The sequence below is a fragment of the Euphorbia lathyris genome, chromosome 3 (genome assembly GCF_963576675.1).
Source record: "Euphorbia lathyris chromosome 3, ddEupLath1.1, whole genome shotgun sequence".
Classification (NCBI taxonomy): Eukaryota; Viridiplantae; Streptophyta; class Magnoliopsida; order Malpighiales; family Euphorbiaceae; genus Euphorbia; species Euphorbia lathyris.
The window spans coordinates 25,564,147-25,582,266 of NC_088912.1; the positions used below are offsets into that span (position 1 = coordinate 25,564,147).

General features: G+C 42.6%; 1 non-coding gene across 1 annotated transcript; it reads right to left on the reverse strand.

Moving 5' to 3' along the window:
• Positions 1-253: 253 nt before the first annotated feature.
• LOC136225005 (small nucleolar RNA R71) lies at positions 254-360 on the reverse strand. Its single transcript, XR_010686746.1, has one exon. It is a non-coding gene; the product is annotated as a small nucleolar RNA R71 (small nucleolar RNA).
• Positions 361-18,120: the final 17,760 nt, after the last annotated feature.

An 18,120-nucleotide genomic window follows, 5' to 3' on the forward strand; every position in this document is an offset into this window, starting at 1 on the left:
GGCAGCAGTACAGTTCAATGGATACCAGTCGGAAGATCCAAATGGACATATCCTTGAGTTTATCACACTATGCAACACTTTCAGATCAAACCGAGGCATTTCTGATGACGTGATCAGGCTAAAGCTGTTTCCTTTTTCTCTAAAAGATAAAGCAAAGAACTGGTTGAAAAACTTGCAACCAGGAACAATCACCACTTGGGAAGAAATGGCCAGCGCCTTTCTGATGAAATATTTTCCACCAAGACAAGCCATTAAACTCAGAAACGAGGTATCCCATTTCGTGCAAGAAGAGGATGAATCCTTAGTTGAGGCATGGGAAAGGTACAAGGAACTACTAAGAAGGGTACCCAATCATGGCATCCCCATGTGGATGGAGATGCAGAACTTTTACAATGGGGTAACCAACATTTATAAGATCCAGATCGAATCCATTGCCAATGGAAACCCCGAAGATCTGGAACCACAAGCCTTGTACGACCTTAATGAGAGAGTAGTAAGCACGAGTTATAACTGGCACTCCGCCAGAAGTGAAGGAAAAAGAGCGGGAAATGAAGATGTTGTGTCAAAATTGACAAGCCAGGTAGAACAACTTGCCAGACAGCTCAGCAAGATAAATGTGTCCTCGATCCACAACGAACCACCGTTCAATGATATATGTGATTTTTGTGGAGGGCTTCATTTTAACATAAACTGTCCCGGAGTCAAGCAAGGGAAGGGTGCACAGGCAGAATGCGATTATGCAGGGTATAATAAAAGGAATCCACCGAACTCATACTCTAACACATATAACCCAGCCACAAGAAATCATCCGAATTTCGGATGGACAGGCCAGCCCAACCAGCAGGAACAACCAAGATATCAACAACAGCAAGGAGGACACTGCCAGAGGCAACCTCAGCAGCATTATAAACAACCTGTTCCACCAAAAGAAGATGTAGAGCCATACATGAAGACGATGATGATGCAGTTCATGAAGCAGACACAAGCGTCAATTAAAAATCTGGAAACACAAGTCCATCAATTAGCTGCATCTACGTCAAAAGCAAAGGGAATAATGCCAAGCAACACGGAGCCAAACCCAAAGGGCGATGTCATGGCCATCACTCTGAGATCTGGTAAGCAAACTCAACCAACTGTATCTACTGATGAAAATGCTGAGTGTGCAGGAACATCCGAAGAAACTGAAGGAGAGCAGGAACAAACTGTTCCTAGTCAAGAAGAAACCGTCGAAAAAAAATCCACCAGTGAGCAAGATCAGGGGGAACGCGGAAAGATGTACAAGCCACCTCCACCGTATGTTCCACCTGTGCCATATCCAACGCGGTTAATCAACAATAAGGTGGAAGAACAGAATTCTAAGGTGCTAGACACTTTGAGGAAGTTGCATATCAATATTCCCTTCATGGAAGCACTTGCCCAGATGCCGACATACGCGAAATTCCTAAAAGACATCTTGTCAAACAAGAAAAAGCTGGAAAACATATCAATGATCCAACTCAACAGGGATTGTTCTTCAATACTCCAGAATAAGCAGCAGCTTCCGAAAAAGCTAAATGATCCATGGAGTTTTTCTATTCCTTGTTCAATTAGAAGGTTAAATATTGAAAATGCACTATGTGACCTAGGAGCTAGCATAAACCTAATGTCATATTCTGTATATGCTAAACTAGGATTAGGAGAACCACAATCAACCAGAATGTCAATTCAGTTGGCCGATCGATCAGTATGTTATCCTAGGGGAGTCGTGGAAGATGTGTTGGTCAAAGTAGGAAAATTCATATTGCCTGTTGATTTTATCATAATGGACATAGATGAGGACCTGCATGTTCCTATTATCCTAGGGAGACCGTTTTTAGCAACGGGTAAAGCATTGATAAATGTGGGAGAGGGACAACTATTTTTAAGAATTAATAGGGAGGAGATCATTTTTAAAATGAATGAGGCAATGAGACGAGCTAACACTAGTGATGACACATGCTGTTTCTTAGATGATTTCCAAAGTCTTTCCCCTTTGCAGGAACAGGACACTCTGGAAACTCTATTGGGAGAAGAGGTGAACTTATGTGAAGGAACGGGCTGTTCCATTGAATCCAACCTACCTACACCTCCTTTAGATCCTACTGTCCCCACTCATCAAGAACCACCAGAGATACCAACTGTACCATTATCTAAACCTGAACTGAAACTGTTACCTTCACATCTCGAGTATGCCTTCCTGGAACCACCCAGCGGGAGCCCAGTTATTATATCTTCAAAGTTAACTCCTGATCAGAAAGCTCAACTCATGGAGGTACTGCGAAGGAACAAGAATGCAATCACATGGAAAATTGATGATATCAAAGGTACCAGTCTGACAGTTTGTGTCCACAGAATTTTGATGGAGAAGGATCACAAGCCATCTATCCAGCCACAACGCAGATTGAACCCCCATATGAAGGAAGTCATGCGAAAAGAGGTGATCAAGCTGCTGGATGCCGGAATTATTTATCCCATTTCCGATAGTGTGTGGACAAGCCCTGTTCATGTTGTACCAAAGAAGGGAGGAACGACCGTGGTACTCAACGAGAAAGACGAGTTGGTCCCCATGAGAACCATAACAGGATGGAGAGTTTGTGTGGATTACTGAAAGCTCAACGAAGCCACAAGGAAGGATCATTTTCCTTTGCCCTTCATCGACCAGATGTTAGAACGGTTAGCGGGATATGCATTCTATTGTTTCCTAGATGGTTACTCGGGGTACAATCAGATTGCAATTCACAGTGAAGATCAGGAGAAGACAACGTTCACATGTCCATATGGAACCTATGCCTACAGACGGATGCTGTTTGGACTGTGCAACGCTCCAGCCACGTTTCAATGATGCATGATGTCTATATTTCATGATATGGTGGAGCGGACTGTAGAAATTTTCATGGACGATTTCTCTGTTTATGGAGACTCTTTTGGAAATTGTCTAAACAACTTCGAAGCTGTGCTTGTGCGATGCAAGGAGACCCATTTAGTTTTAAATTGGGAGAAATTCCACTTCATGGTTACTGGTGGAATTGTTCTCGGGCATAAGATTTCGAAAAAGGGGATGGAAGTGGATAAGGCTAAAGTGGAAGTGATAGAGAAGTTGGCTGTTCCAACTAATGTAAAGGATGTGAGAAGTTTTCTGGGACACGCATGGTTCTACCGCAGATTTATCAAAGATTTTTCAAAGATTGTGTTGCCTTTGTCAGCACTGCTTTATAAGGATGTGGAATTTTCATTTGATACGAGCTGTCTAAAAGCTTTTGAACTATTGAAAGGCAAGCTGGTCAACTCGCCCATACTGGCAGGACCCGACTGGGAACAGCCTTTTGAGATGATGTGTGATGCAAGCGATACATGTGTGGGAGCTGTTCTTGGGCAGAGGGTTGAGAAGAAGTTCAGACCTATCTATTATGCAAGCAAAACATTAACCGAGACCCAACAGAATTACACCACGACCGAGAAGGAGCTCCTCGCAGTTGTGTATGCTTTCGACAAATTTCGCCCCTACTTGGTGCTGTCAAAAGTCATTGTTCACACAGACCATGTTGCACTACACTACTTGTTCGCAAAAAAGGATGCAAAGCCGAGGCCGATACGGTGGTTACTCTTACTTCAAGAGTTCGATCTCGAAATTAAGGATAAGAAGGGAACGGAAAAATGTGGCTGCTGATCATTTGTCAAGAATTCCTCACCAAAGCAGCCAGGAACAACCAAAGATTTTGGAAGACTTTCCAAACGAACGTCTCTATACTAGACAGCCTGCTCCATGGTTTGCCGACATTTCCAATTATCTAGCCAGTTCACTTAAACCTCACAACTTGTCCACTAATCAAAGGAGGAAGTTCTATGCAGAAATTAAATATTATTTTTAGGAAGAACCCTATCTTTTTAGGTTGTGCGCCTTACCAAATTATTCGAAGATGTATATCTCAAGAAGAGGGACAGGCTGTTCTAAGCCATTATCATGACAGAGAAGCTGGAGGACATCATAGCGCTAGCAGAACTGCAGCCAAAGTACTTCAATCAGGTTTTTTCTGGCCAACACTTTTTAAAGATGCAAATTTGTTTGTTCGCACTTGCAATAAGTGCCAACGAACAGGCAATATTTCAGCTAGAAATGCCATGCCCCTCAATAACATAGTCGTTTGTGAAATTTTTGATATTTGGGGAATAGATTTTATGGGACCATTCCCTACATCTTTTGGGCATAAATATATCTTAGTGGCTGTTGATTATGTGAGCAAGTGGGTTGAAGCAATGGCCAGTCCCATTAATGACGCCCGTGTGGTTGTTAAATTCCTGAAAAGGCTGTTTGCCCGATTCGGGGTCCCACGAGCGATCATTAGTGATCAGGGAACCCATTTTTGCAACACCAAATTTGAGAAGCTGATGGGCAAGCTTGGGGTCTCTCACAGAATTGCCACACCTTACCATCCACAAACTAGTAGACAGGTTGAGATTTCTAATCGGGAGATTAAAAGAATTTTAGAGAAAATCGTTGGCAATTCCAGGAGAGACTGGGCAAACAAGCTTGACGATGCTCTTTGGGCGTATCGGACGGCCTATAAAACACCAATCGGAATGTCTCCGTTTAGATTGTTGTACGGCAAGTCTTGTCACTTACCGGTTGAAATGGAACACAGGGCCTTTTGGGCATTAACCTTCTTAAATTTTGAGCAACAGGCTGTGGGAGGCCATAGAAGACTTCAATTCTGTGACATGGAAGAGTTCATGCTGTTTTCGTATGAAAACGCTATAAATTACAAGGACAAGACCAAGATGTGGCACGATAGAAAAATCCAGACGAAGATGTTTCACGAAGGACAGAGAGTTCTCTTGTACAATTCGAGACTCAGGTTGTTTCCTGGAAAGCTGAAATCAAGATGGTCTGGACCTTATCTGGTACACAAGGTGTTTAGTCATGGAGCAGTTGAAATTGGCACAGAAGGGCAGGATCCTTTCAAAGTAAATGGGCAAAGATTGAAACCCTATCTAGAGAATGATCACACAAGGAAGATCGACACAGTCCACTTCCAAGATCCCCCACATTAATAGAAGCACAAACAGGGTGTTCTCTACAAACACCAATTGTAGCATAAGTAACATTGCACTTAAATTAGTTTACATTTTCCAGTTTTGTCAAATAATGTTAAGGGTAGTTAAGATCAATTTTATGTCATGCGATGGTCCGTGAGTTCGTTAAGTCCTGCGCAAACAAAGATGTAAAACTTATACCCTTCCATATGGGTCAAGTTTTACATTTTTACTTGTTCAAAGTAGGTAGGTGAAATAAACTTTTGTTGAAGAGTTATCCTTGCGAAAAGGGAGGCGAACTATGAACTGAAAAAGCAAACAACTAATCGTCTATCACTGGTACTTATTACATTTTACTTATTCTTCTTTCTCGGTAAAACCAAATGGAAAGGAGAATAGTAAATTCAAATTTAGAAAAGTGACCGTTCGCCACCCAGGAGTCTCTTCAATTGAACGCGCCTTTTGCCAACCACTCGTCCAGGTGGCATTCATTTGAGCGCTCTCATAATGACGGGTTGGCAGCAGGCCGTTTCATTCTTCTCCCTACTTAAGGAGACCAACCAAATTACGGACCCTTGTTCGACTTGCTTTCTTTTTTCACACATTTTTTTTCACTGTTCACCACATGTTCTGTGATCTTTATCGTTTGAAACCCTCTTTAGACTTGAGCACAGGATGAGAACTCGAGGATCTGGCAAGCAAGTTAAAATCGAGGGCAAAAAGAAAGAAAAGGGAAAGAGCAAAATGGTGGCACGAGTAGAGTTACATTTGTTCCCGATGAAAAATTAGTAAAGAAGCTCTCCCAGTTCAAGGACGCCGCCACACAAAAATATTATGATGATCTCGCTCAGCTCGAGTTCGGGCCGATACGAACTGTGTGTTGGGATACATTCAAAAGACTCAAGCTTGATGAGAAAGTGCGGAAACTCATGGAGGCGGGGCATTTCGGATGTTTCTTCTAAATGAAAGAACCAGCATATAAAGAACTCACCTTGGAGTTTCTTGCAACGTTCAAACATAATCCCGAAATCACAAACCCTGATGAGGAAGGGAAATTTAGTTTCCGGCTCATGTCCCACACTCAACGGCCATCCTTGAACACATTCAACAATCTCCTAGATGTGGCGGATGACGACGACTTAGAGTCAGAAGGTTACAAAGGGGCTTTTACGGAAACCCCTGATGAGTTTGACCCTTCGACTTTCTGGCAATCAATCTCGGGCCAGCCAAGTTATGATGGAAGTGCATCCAAGGCGTCGGATATCGAGGATTTTGCTATCAGGTATCTACACAAGCTAGTCTCAGGCACCATATTCGCACGTGAGAATTAGGCCACCATACCTCATGCCGACCTCACCGCTCTGTGGAGTATGGTGCACGGAAAAAGGATGAACCTAGGTTTCTGGTTTGGGGAGTATATTAGTGCGTTTGGAAAGAAGAACTCATCGGTAATTTCTTGTGGTAGTATTGTAACCCGTATAGCGGAAGCCATTGGGGTGTTCAAACCTGAGGATAAAAATTGGCTCACGGTGGTTAACCACCTAGACCAGATTGACTTGAAGAGCCTTCAGAGTATGTTGTTTGGAAGGATGGTCAATGGGAAATGGGTCTGGATGTCGGATTTTGTGGAAGCCAAAAGAGTTGAAAGTAGAAAGCGAAAGCATAAGCCCACTGTGTCAGTATCCTCCGAGTCGGAACAGATCGAGCACGCTAAAGATTTGGGCTTTTACCAGAAGTGTGCCAAGCTCACCAACGAAGACATTCTTACCAAGTTCCATGCCCTGTTCGCTCAAAACCAGGCCAACAGAGAAATGATATTTGCTCTTGAGGAGAAGTATGCTGCGCAGCAGGGAGAGATCGACATGTTGAAAAATCTTTGTATTAAGGAGCATGGAAAGGAAAGCCCTTCTGGTTTTTCGATCAAAAGTCCGGTAAGAACTAAACTTGACACACCTGCCAACGTCGCTGCCTCCTCGAAAGGGGATGGCGCTACTGCCGCTGCGGATAGAGAGGTTGATTCCTCTCTTTCCCCTCCCGCCTGATTACTTCAAATATGTCGCTATCCTAAGCATCTGGTAACACCTATCACCTTTTTTTTAAGTTCTTGCTCACTCTATCCTTTATCATGCGACTATTGTTTATGGTTTTCTTTCCTTCATACCAACATTGAGGACAATGTTTCATTCTAATTTGGGGGTGGGGAGGGATTACATATTACAATATATGTATGCATGAACATGATAAAAAGCCTGAACAAGTTGTTAATTAGTTAAATCTTATGAATAACAAGTATCCCCCGGAGATCTTTGATTCATATTTCCTTAGTAAATATTCTTCATTATGTTCATTTCTTGGTACATATTCTTATTTCGACTGTTTTGCTTTACTGTAATCACTGAACAGACTGTGTTGGTTATGAGTGGAATGCATGAGGATAGTCTAGTGTTGGATTTGTGTTTTCCCGAAAAATGAAGTTCCACAAATTTTGAAATTTTAAATCATTTTTCACAAAAGGAACCTTTTGCCTTAATGCATAGTCCCCTAAAATAGTGAGAACTTGAGCCCGCAATTGCATTTGAATGTGCATTGTTTCTTTGTAAGAGTGGGCCAGCACTTACTATCTTTAGGGAGAATTTGCTTGGGTATGCCCTGTTGACATGGAGATTCTTTTTGACAACCATAGGAGGAAAAAGGCACTTAGATTCCGAATTCACTACACAAAGAGCCTACCCGTGCATTGCACTCACATTATTAGGATAACCAACTTGATCCTTAGCCTGTTCTTTCTTAAACACACACCACACAAGAAACCCATTCCTTTCACTGCTATCCCAGAATACCTTGAATCTGTCTCATGCTGGAAACAAGAAGAAAAATACAAAAATATGAGTTATGAAGATAAAAATACTGACATTTGAGGTATGATGCTAGAATATGAGAAGATAAAAATCTTTGAATAAAGTCTTTTAATCTTGAACCTGAAATAAAATGCTTGGATGGTTATCTTTTGTGTGTTTAAAAGAATAGTCTGGTCAATGTTAAGCAACAGGTTGTGTCGATTGTTTAGTCTAAGAACAAGAATTGCTCATATGCTGATAATTGGGTATAATCAAATACTGTTGCATGTAGACAGAATCCTGACACTTAAAAAGCCATTCACTTTCATGCCTTAGCCTAAGCCTAACATTACAACCATGTTCAAGACCTTTTGACTATGCTTGGAAAATTGTTGATCCATTAACATGGGGCCCAAAAGCAAACTCACACCCTAAGGGTGTATTTGCTGAGCTGAGGAGTGAAGTTGCATTCTTTCCCCTATGGCAAACAAAGGCCATACGAGAGTGAGCGAAAAATTCCATTCCTTGGTGAGGCAAACTGGCAAACAAGTTGTTCTTTGTGAAATTTGAGGTCTAATTTTAAGCTTTAAGGAATTTCTCGAGAAGGGTACACAATCCTGCACTGGTATAACTTCATCAAAAGGTCATAACTTGCACTTATTATGTCATTATCTCCTCAGAACAAAGCAATTACTATCACCCTCTCAGTTCCCTGTAACATTCAAACTCTTGTTTCCGTATTCTTTCATTCCTAACTCTTTGACCTTTAGATTAACTTACTTTCTATCTATTATTTACTTGAAGACAAGCAAAGATTCAATTTGGGGGCGTTTGTTAGGCATGAAATTGACTACATTTAAAGGTGTTAATTATAACGAATTAAGGGTGTTTGTAGTGTTTTATTACATGAAAGAAGGTCTTATAGGTGTTTTTATGCAGATAAGGAAAGACTTAGCCGAATAGACTGGAAGCAGCCTGTTCGCACAACCAAGAGGAGATTATGCCATTCTTTGATCCAGCGGTCAAACGCCGGAACCCCTGGTGATGGACAGCGACTAGACGGGAAGCATGTACGACAGTAGCTGCTGGCAGAGAGGCGGATAAGTGCAGGCGTAAAGTAACATGATGAAAAGAAAGCTCAACCCTTGAGTGTTCAAGGGTCAAAATGATCTTCACCACTTTTAGCAATTTTTAGATTTCTGAACATTTGACTTTGTTTTGTAATATATTTTGTGCGGATACTCTTCTAGTACCGTTTTAGACCCTAACCTTTCCTTTAAATAGAGGTAGTAAGGAAGGAAAGGGATCGCACTTTTTGGGAGAACAAAAAGATAGACTTTGTAAAAGGAAGAGAGCTCCATCGATGGAGTTTCAGAGCTTCGAACTATCAGATTTCTCACTCGCTTGTATGAGTGAGTAATCCTTTTGAATAGGCTTGGCCAGTCGGGGCCAGTAATGTAATTTTTTCCAAGTCTAGTAATGAATGAATGATGTTAATGTATGAAGTGTTTGTTGAGGCTTTATATTTAAATGCTTGAGCATGTATGTTTGTGTTAGATGAATGATAGGAAACTGCTTTCATCTTCACCGAACTCTCTATCAAACATCCAACCCCGAAGCAGAAATGTTAGGTGGTTTTATCAAGGGTTTTCTCATAAGAAATGTTGTTTCAATCTTAATGCAAGAAAAAACAAACCTTTAGGACGCTACGGGTTTTAGTAAATTTTAGAATCTTAAGAACACACGAGAGTTGACTTAAGTGAGAGTTAAAACAGAAACCTTGGCTTCAGTTGCATCATTCATGATTTGTTAGGTTGTTTTGAAGCTTACAGTAACTTGTTCCGCTGTGCTTAGCATGTTCTCCTTATTATCATTATCAAGCAATCATTTTTCACACGTAAAGCAACTTGTTTAATCATTAGTCTTCACAACCACCAACATCTGTCATCATAAAAGAATCACACACAATGAATGTAGGAAATGATTAACCAAAAAACAAAAAGAACATAGAAAAATATATTAACAGTAAATAGAAAAACAAAAGAATGGAGTTAGACAAATCTGAGGCCTGTATTAGCAGTTTCCTTAAGACAGATGTCGTCGCTATTGACGATCGTCTCCCAGGATACAACAGATTATGCAAGCGAACTCAAACCGTGTGTAGCCTAGTTATCACCGGAGTATGAAAACAAGAACAATGTGAACAGACAGAGAGCAGGAAGAATCCCATAAAATATTTTCTTCAGCAGTATGTGAATTTGACAATCCATTCTATATAAATAGAACTCAAAAGGATATGTCATTTCACGAATAAACACGACTGTACACGGACAGACACAACTTTTACGTACGAACATGACTGTTCATGAAGGACACGATTGTTCATGAAAGGAGGTCTTTGTTGGTATTAAAATTAACAAATAATTTTATTCAAAATTTTCCAACAATGAACACCCTGTTCTGCAAAGTATTCCTTGTAAACTTTGGTCCTCAATCCCTGTGGATACGATACTTGACTTATCACTTTATTACTTGTATCTAGTGCACTTGCTAGAGTCTGTTCGGAAGACAACAATGTACATGTCCTTCCTCACCACACTCATAACAAACAATTCTTCTCTAAGGTTCAGTTTTCCTCCCTGAAGGACAATCCCTCCTTAAGTGACCACTTCCGTCACACTGAAAACACTGTAACGCTCTCTTTCTGCATTCACCTGAATGAAATTGCCCACACTGACCACACTTTGAAACATTACCACTACTAACAATTGAAGGACTGTGTGAAGCTTGGCTAATAGTATCAGGTGCTCGAAAAGTACTACGACTCACAAATGCTCCTCTTGAACCCTGACTTTGTATCTGACTACCCTGAAACTGAGATGATCCTCCTCTAGCAAACTTTGATCTCCCAAACTCCCCTGACTGCTTCTGACTAGTCTCAGATTCTAACTTGCCCTTTAACTTTTCTTTTTGCAATGCTTTCTCTACCCAGCCACGATAATATACACCCTCATATAAACTCAGCTCATTTTGATAAAATGCACTCAATCCGTCCTTAAATCTCTCACATTTCATTTCCTCAGTAGGAAACCACTGACTTGCATAACGGTATAAATCATCAAACTTGTCCACATACTCTTTCACATTCATAGTCCCCTATTTCAAATTAAAGAACTCATTTCTCTTCGCCTTCTGGAATGATTCAGTTAGATATTCTCTCATGAACTCACGTTTGAAAACTCCTCAATTCAAACCTTCAGGATACAAACCCCTGATTCGAGTTAACCATGTGTCTGCTGGTCCATGTAATAAACCAAACACAACCCTGACTTTATCCTCATCCCGTAACTACATAGTACTAAAGGCTTTTTCTGTAGCCTTTAACCAATTATCAGCTTCCTCGGAGTCAGTTGTACCTTTGAAATTGAATGTCCCATAATTTTTGCCATCCTCAATCAGTTCACTGGGCCTTTTATATGCTTCCCGTGTTTCCATCATGCATGGTAACAAAAGCTTCAACTAAAGCTCGGGGTTCAAGTTGTACTACTTGTGGCATTGCAGCTTGCGGAGCCACATGTGGTGCAGGTTGTTTAGCTTGAAGATTAACAGGTCAACATGGAGGCGATGGTCGTTGTTATCTTTGAGGTTGGTCAATGGGTGGAACTCTTGCATCAGAGGCTTCAGTATCCCATATGCCCTCACGACCCCATCCAAACTCTCTTCTTTCCTCATCTCTACCTCTATTTAGAGGTGGTCGGCCACGTGGTCGTCTCGGATGCATCTATATGATAAAGACACCATTATAATTAGATGTAGATATATGATATGCATGAATGTCATGTGTGCAACACAAGAAATACAAGTAATTACATTATATTACCTCTATATACACTTATGGATTAAACCTACAGCTCTGATACCAAAATGTCAAACACGAACTAAAATAAGATCAGATAATACGGTGAGACATTACCAGTGACTTATTATATAAACCAGTAGCAGTCAAATAAGAAGAAAAATCAAAACAAAAACCAAATTCTGGTTTAAAGCTAAAATGACCAACTTATGTCATTTCCAGCCTAACTTTTTCATACGGAGTCTGATTAAGGCGATTCAAAAACCCCTGGAAACGTAAGACAAAAATAAAGAACTTTTATCTAGGACTCCATGACAGATTCGGCATATATCTAGTCGAAAAATGCATCACAAGGTTCAGATATAAATCTGATTTTTCTGCATCACCTATATAGACAATTCTCTAATATCTCTAGCTCAAAGTTATGACTTACTCATAACCTATATCACACTACTCATAACCTATATCACACTACTCCATAAGTTCTCAACTTCATCTAATTATATATAGGGTAAATAATTATAAGGTCCTTATGTTTTTACTTAACACGCTAGTAAGTCTATCATATTATTATAAGGTCCTTAAGTTTTATCTTAATCAATTCTTTAGTCCTTCCATTTGTTTTTGCAAATAAAAGTCCAAAATTACCCTTAGTTATATACATAAAAAATTTATCTTTTAGTTTCAAATTTAATCTAATTAATTTTAATGAAGTTTTTGAACTACATATACACCGAAATTAATATACTTAAAAAATATATTATTAATTTTCTTAAATTATAATTATTTTTTTCTTTATTTTTTAATATAATATATCTAAACTAACATTAAATATTATTATAATTTTTTAAAAATCATATTTTTTTTCTTCATTCGGAAAATTTATTAGAATCGTAAAAACTTTTTACAATAATAATCTTGCTCCTATTTTAATAATTTTTGAAATATTTTTCATTCATTTATTAGTCAATAAATTTTATATTATTAAATTAAAATTCTATAATTATATAAAAATTATAATCTGGGAATGCGGAATAGTGATCTGGATCTCCGTCGGGCAGGCCTGGCTTCTTCGGGGATCGGTCCCTACGAACACTCCGACGATTAAGACAGTTAGTCGTTCTAGAGAGCTTAGTAGTCAAATGTAAATGACATAGGAAGTGAGTTACCCGACTTCTTCTTCTTCATTCATTAGCCTATATATAGCGGATTGTCTTGGGCCTGCGGGCCTCCTGCCGTCCTGGCCCATTCGCTGATCGGACATTATTGGGCCTCCTGGGCCTAAGTGATATCCCGAATCAAGTAGTCCCCCCCCCCCCCCCCGGCAAGGTAAGCCGAGCATTTCATGCGAGGAGATATGGGTCTAAAAGGATTTATTCCCCTATTAACGAGTGGTGGACAGCTGGATGGAAAGGTGCTCGATTTGCTCATTTGAGACCTTTCAGAACTATGCATGCGCCCATGGATTTTAGTGCATAATTAATTGCCCCTTCATTAAATGCCCCTGCACGCGCCGTAAAAGACACCTTGGACACCGTGCTTTGCCGGCGCCTCTGTTTTTGGCTGGCTATAAAATGCAGGGGGAAACCCTCTTTTTCGGTTTACTTTGCCAGAATTCCTTCCCTTTTTGCTTTTGTACCATCTCGTGTTACATTTGAAGTCGCTGTTTCCTGCCGATCGCTCCGTCGGTGCTCTGCCGTTTTAGTCGCGCTTGCTGGGTACCGGACATATTAGTTGACGGAGCTTTGCTGAACATTCCTTACGACGTTAGTCGTAACCGTTGCAAGGTCAGTCGTACCTCTAATTTCTCCTTTCTTTCGCTCTTTTCTTTAGTTGTTTTTTCTGGGGAGGGGGAGTATGTCAGAGGGTTCTTCACGAGGAGCCCTAAGAAGATTGCCGCCAGTGACACCGGGTGATTTTACGCTTCGCGAACGCGGGTCGTAAAACTAAAAAGGCGAGCGATCGCGGGAGAGGAGAGTGCTTCTACTGCGACAAAGAGGAATAAAATCGTAGAGCGTGCACCGCCTAGTGTCGAGCGGCCGTTAGGAGGAGTTGCCGCCAGAGTTCTTGAGGTAGTGGTTGTGGTACCAGAGGGCTTGATTACCGAAGAGCTTCCCCTGGCCTCGATTTACGAGGAGATGCGCCAGAGGGTATGGACTCGGGCCGTGGGGGTCACTAGTATTGATGGTCGGCGGTTTGAGGGAGTGGAGCGGCCAAAAAGGCCGAAATCTTCTTCGGTCGAAGATGCGCATAGTATTATTGTTGCCGAGGATTTGGCCGCTATTTCTGTGGTGTATCGATTGGGGAAGCCCTATGAGTTAGTCGCGCTCGGGGAAGATATCCGTGCTCATCATGCGGGTGGCGCGAACGAGCTTATCGTTTACGAGGAGCAGCTTGAATCGGGGATGCGATTGCCCCTACTTCCCTTTTTCGTGGAGGTTCTAAAGGAGTATGACATGTGCCCTGGTCAGATCCATCCGAACGGGTGGAGGATGATGGTGACCTTCTACTCATTATGTCGATCGGCTGGATATCGGGCAACTGGGTTGGTATTCCGCGAGTTCTTTCGGTCAAATAAGGGGCCCCGATCTCAACACGTTACCTTCTCGCACCAAAAGTTCAAGGTGATTGGCGGGTTGAAGGATAAAGTTCATGAGTATAGGCACCGTTACTTTTTGGTGCGAAAGCTGGACGGCACTTTCCTTTTCGAGTAGTGTGGAACGAGGAGCCCGTGGATCCCAGCCGTTGGCTAAAGACTCAAGAAAAGTTGCCTTTTGAGGAGCAGCTCGTGTCATACTTAAAGGGGCTTCCGACAGATAAAGATCGTAAGCAAGATGTCGACGAGCTTGTTCGTCACTTTCTAACCGTCGGGTACTATATTTGGAACCAATGGCGAATGGCTCAGATATCCGGATGGACAGCAGCGGACTTTGAGAAGTGGAAACGTGGATACAACTTCAAAGCCGGAGAGTTGGCAGAACTAGAAGCGATTTCCATGAACGTCGCTGTTGTAGGTGAGGGGTCGGGGTTGTAGGTTTTGTTCATTTCTTTCGATGTGTTGTTATTACTATGTAATCTATGTGGTCTAAATGTTCCGTTATTTCTTGTCGTGCAGGTCCAGGAGATCCCCGTGTCAGCATGGACTTTGATCCAAACGAGTTTGGTGTTGGCCTCGATACTGCGGAGGAAGCTTTTGTTGTTGCTTCTGGATCTCTGGCGTCGTTTTCTTCGCTTAAAGATGCGAACCAGGTGGTTCAGAGCATGGGGGGCGTGCTCTCGGCGCATGAGGACCTTGAGGTTGCTGGAGACATTCCGCAAGGGATGCCCATAGTGGAGCAGGAGGCCGAGCGAAGTGCCGAGGTGATGTCTGTTGAAGAGGGGTAGGTTGAGAAGCAGCTTCAGGGGCCCCTTACCCGAAAACGTAAGAAGGATAAGGGTAAGGCCGTTGCTGGGATGAAGAGCGACAAGGTTCATACTGGAGATGATATTGGTGGAGAAACCGATAGCTCTAAACGAGCGTGTACCGAAGGTGGGTCCGATCTCGGAGCAGGGATGATGGATCGCGTAGGCGACCATCCGGAGATGATGAAAAGAATGGATGTTAAGATTGCCAAGTTCCACGAATATGTTATGGGCCTGTCGGTCCACTCTGATATGGCGACATCTGACCTTGCTCGGGCGATGGCTCGCGTAGCTAAGGTCCCCGGGGAAGTTGTCCGAATGGACGGCGTGTCTAAGATGAACCTTGGCGTGGAGACCCTATCGGCGCTTGGTGTGGTAAGCTTTCGTGATTTGCTCGCCTAAATTGGTTTCTAACAACTGTGCACTGAGTCGTGTGATTTTTATGCAGGCTATTCAAAATGCTAACACTGTCTTTGACATGTGTGTAAATGATGAGAACCTGTTTCGGGATATGGAGCAAGGCCTGCGGAACACGGTAAAGGAGTTGGAAACGGCGAATGGGAAAGTAGCCGCTGCCGGGGAGCTGTTGGAGCGCCGAGAGGGCGAGATTGCAGTGCTGGCCGAGAAGCTAAAGGTGGAGACGGGAGGCAGGGTGGAGCTGGCGAAAAAATTGAAACTTGATGTGGAGAAAATTCGCTCTTATAGAGTTATGCTCAAGTTTGCCACCCTATGGACTCGCCGAATGAAGGAGAAAATCGATGAGAGAGCCAAGCAAACCGACGCGCTATCCGAGGAGAACGAGAAACTGAGGCGAGAGCTTAAAGTTGCTCGGAAGGAGGCTAGCGAGCTGCGTGCCCTTGCGGGTCAGCGTGAGGAGAAGCTGATCAAGATGGATAGGATGATGCTTATCGCGGCTTCTCATTCCGCCGGGTATGATGTGCCTCCGGAGGTCATATTCTCTCCGAACGTGTAGGATAAGGCGGCCCAGGCGAAAGCCGTAGAGTTCTGCAGTCGATTCAAGAAGAAGTGATTGAGACTGTTATCCAGTGTTTTTGTTTTTCAAATATGTAATAATTTCTGTACGGTTGGTATCTTTGTGGATCTTTTTGGCAGTTTAATGTGATCATCACTTTGCACTTTGATTTGATTTGATTTGAGCTTGCATGATGTGTTTGTCAAGTCTTGTCCAGTTTTGCTATAAATAGGAGTCGATTTTTGCTTGCGGTTTTCGTTCATGTGGTGTTCTTACTTCAAGCGCTCATATTTCTAGTCGTCTTTTTACTCCTAGTTTCGTTGTGATGTCACTCCGGGATGTCGTGGATTCTGCTAAGGTGCTCGAGGTCCAGAAATCTATATCGGCGATGCCTCATCCCTATGTGTATTGTCCCCCGAGGGATGATCACGAGCTGGACAAGAAAGTGCGATATGCTTCTCCTGTATGGATGAACCGGAGTCTTTCACGGAGAAGTCGAAACGGGGAGAGTGAGAGTTCCGCGCCCTATACTGGATCTGCGACGGACTCATACGAAGTTGTTATCAGCGCCTTTTCTTCAACGGAGAAGAAAGTCTGGTCGCAAGATGGGATTGGGTTCTTGAATCCCGATGAGTCAGTGGTGCCCGTGACAAATCCTCATCCTGCTTGGGTTAGGCGGCTGCTGGCCGATGAATTAGACAGGGTTATGAACCTTCCTCTTGAGCTGGAGAACCGTCATCCTGGGCGCCATGCTTCGCTGAGCCGTCCCCACGGGGCGACGTTCGTCGATCCATTGAAACCTCGCAGCGTAGTTTTTCTTGAATTTTCGAGACAGGGATTTCTGGGGCCTATTCCGGCCGATCCGGCACATCGAGTGACTCATGTGGGGAAAGCATGCTTATACCATAGGCAGAACGGGCATAACACCAACGAATGTATTGATTGGCGAGCAGTGCATCAAGCCCTTATGGATGCGGAGGCTATCCCGAACCCTGACAGTGTCCGTACTATTCTCGAGTGATTGTGACGTGTTTGATCTGTAGTTTTTTGTGTTTTGGCTGTGGTTGGGGCCTTTCTTCTGTAATGAACTTGTGGAATGTTTTGCTATTATAAAATATGTCTATGTAGTTTTGCTTGTTGGTGTATATTCCGAAATTTCTTCCTTAGTGAGCGTTTAATATGTTTGTCTAGTGCTGCTTAACGGAGCATGAATCGAAGTACTTATTCATGATAAAGTGGTCATAACATGAGATTGTGTTGGTGACTAAGAAACCACCAGAGGTGCTCGACTAGCCTTGTGGATAGCATTTTGATGCTTTTTATAGCGGGGAACGCAATGTGATGTCCGCCTGCAAATCATGGATAACAATATGCGATTGCTAGGCTAGTTCGAAGGCGATCGAGATGCTCGATATGCCTTTGGGTAGCATATAGATGCTCTTGTAGCGGAAACCGCATGGTGGTGCCCGCTTGTAAGCAATCGATAACAACATGTGATTGTTGGGCGATTGCGAAGGCGATCGAGATGCTCGATAGGCCTTTGGATAGCATATAGATGCTTTTGTAGCGGAAAACGCATCGTGGTGCCCGCTTGTAAGCAATCGATAACAATATGTGATTGTTGGGCGATTGCGAAGGCAATCGAGATGCTCGATAAGCCCTTTGGATAGCATATAGATGCTTTTGTAGCGAAAAATGCATCGTGGTGCCCGCTTGTAAACAATCGATAACAATATGTGATTGTTGGGCAATTGCGAAGGCAATCGAGATGCTCGATAAGCCCTTTGGATAGCATATAGACGCTTTTGTAGCGGAAAACGCATCGTGGTGCCCGCTTGTAAGCAATCGATAACAATATGTGATTGTTGGGCGATTGCGAAGGCGATCAAGATGCTCGATAAGCCCTTTGGATAGCATATAGATGCTTTTTTAGCGGAAAACGCATCGTGGTGCCCGCTTGTAAGCAATCGATAACAATATGTGATTGTTGGGCGATTGCGAAG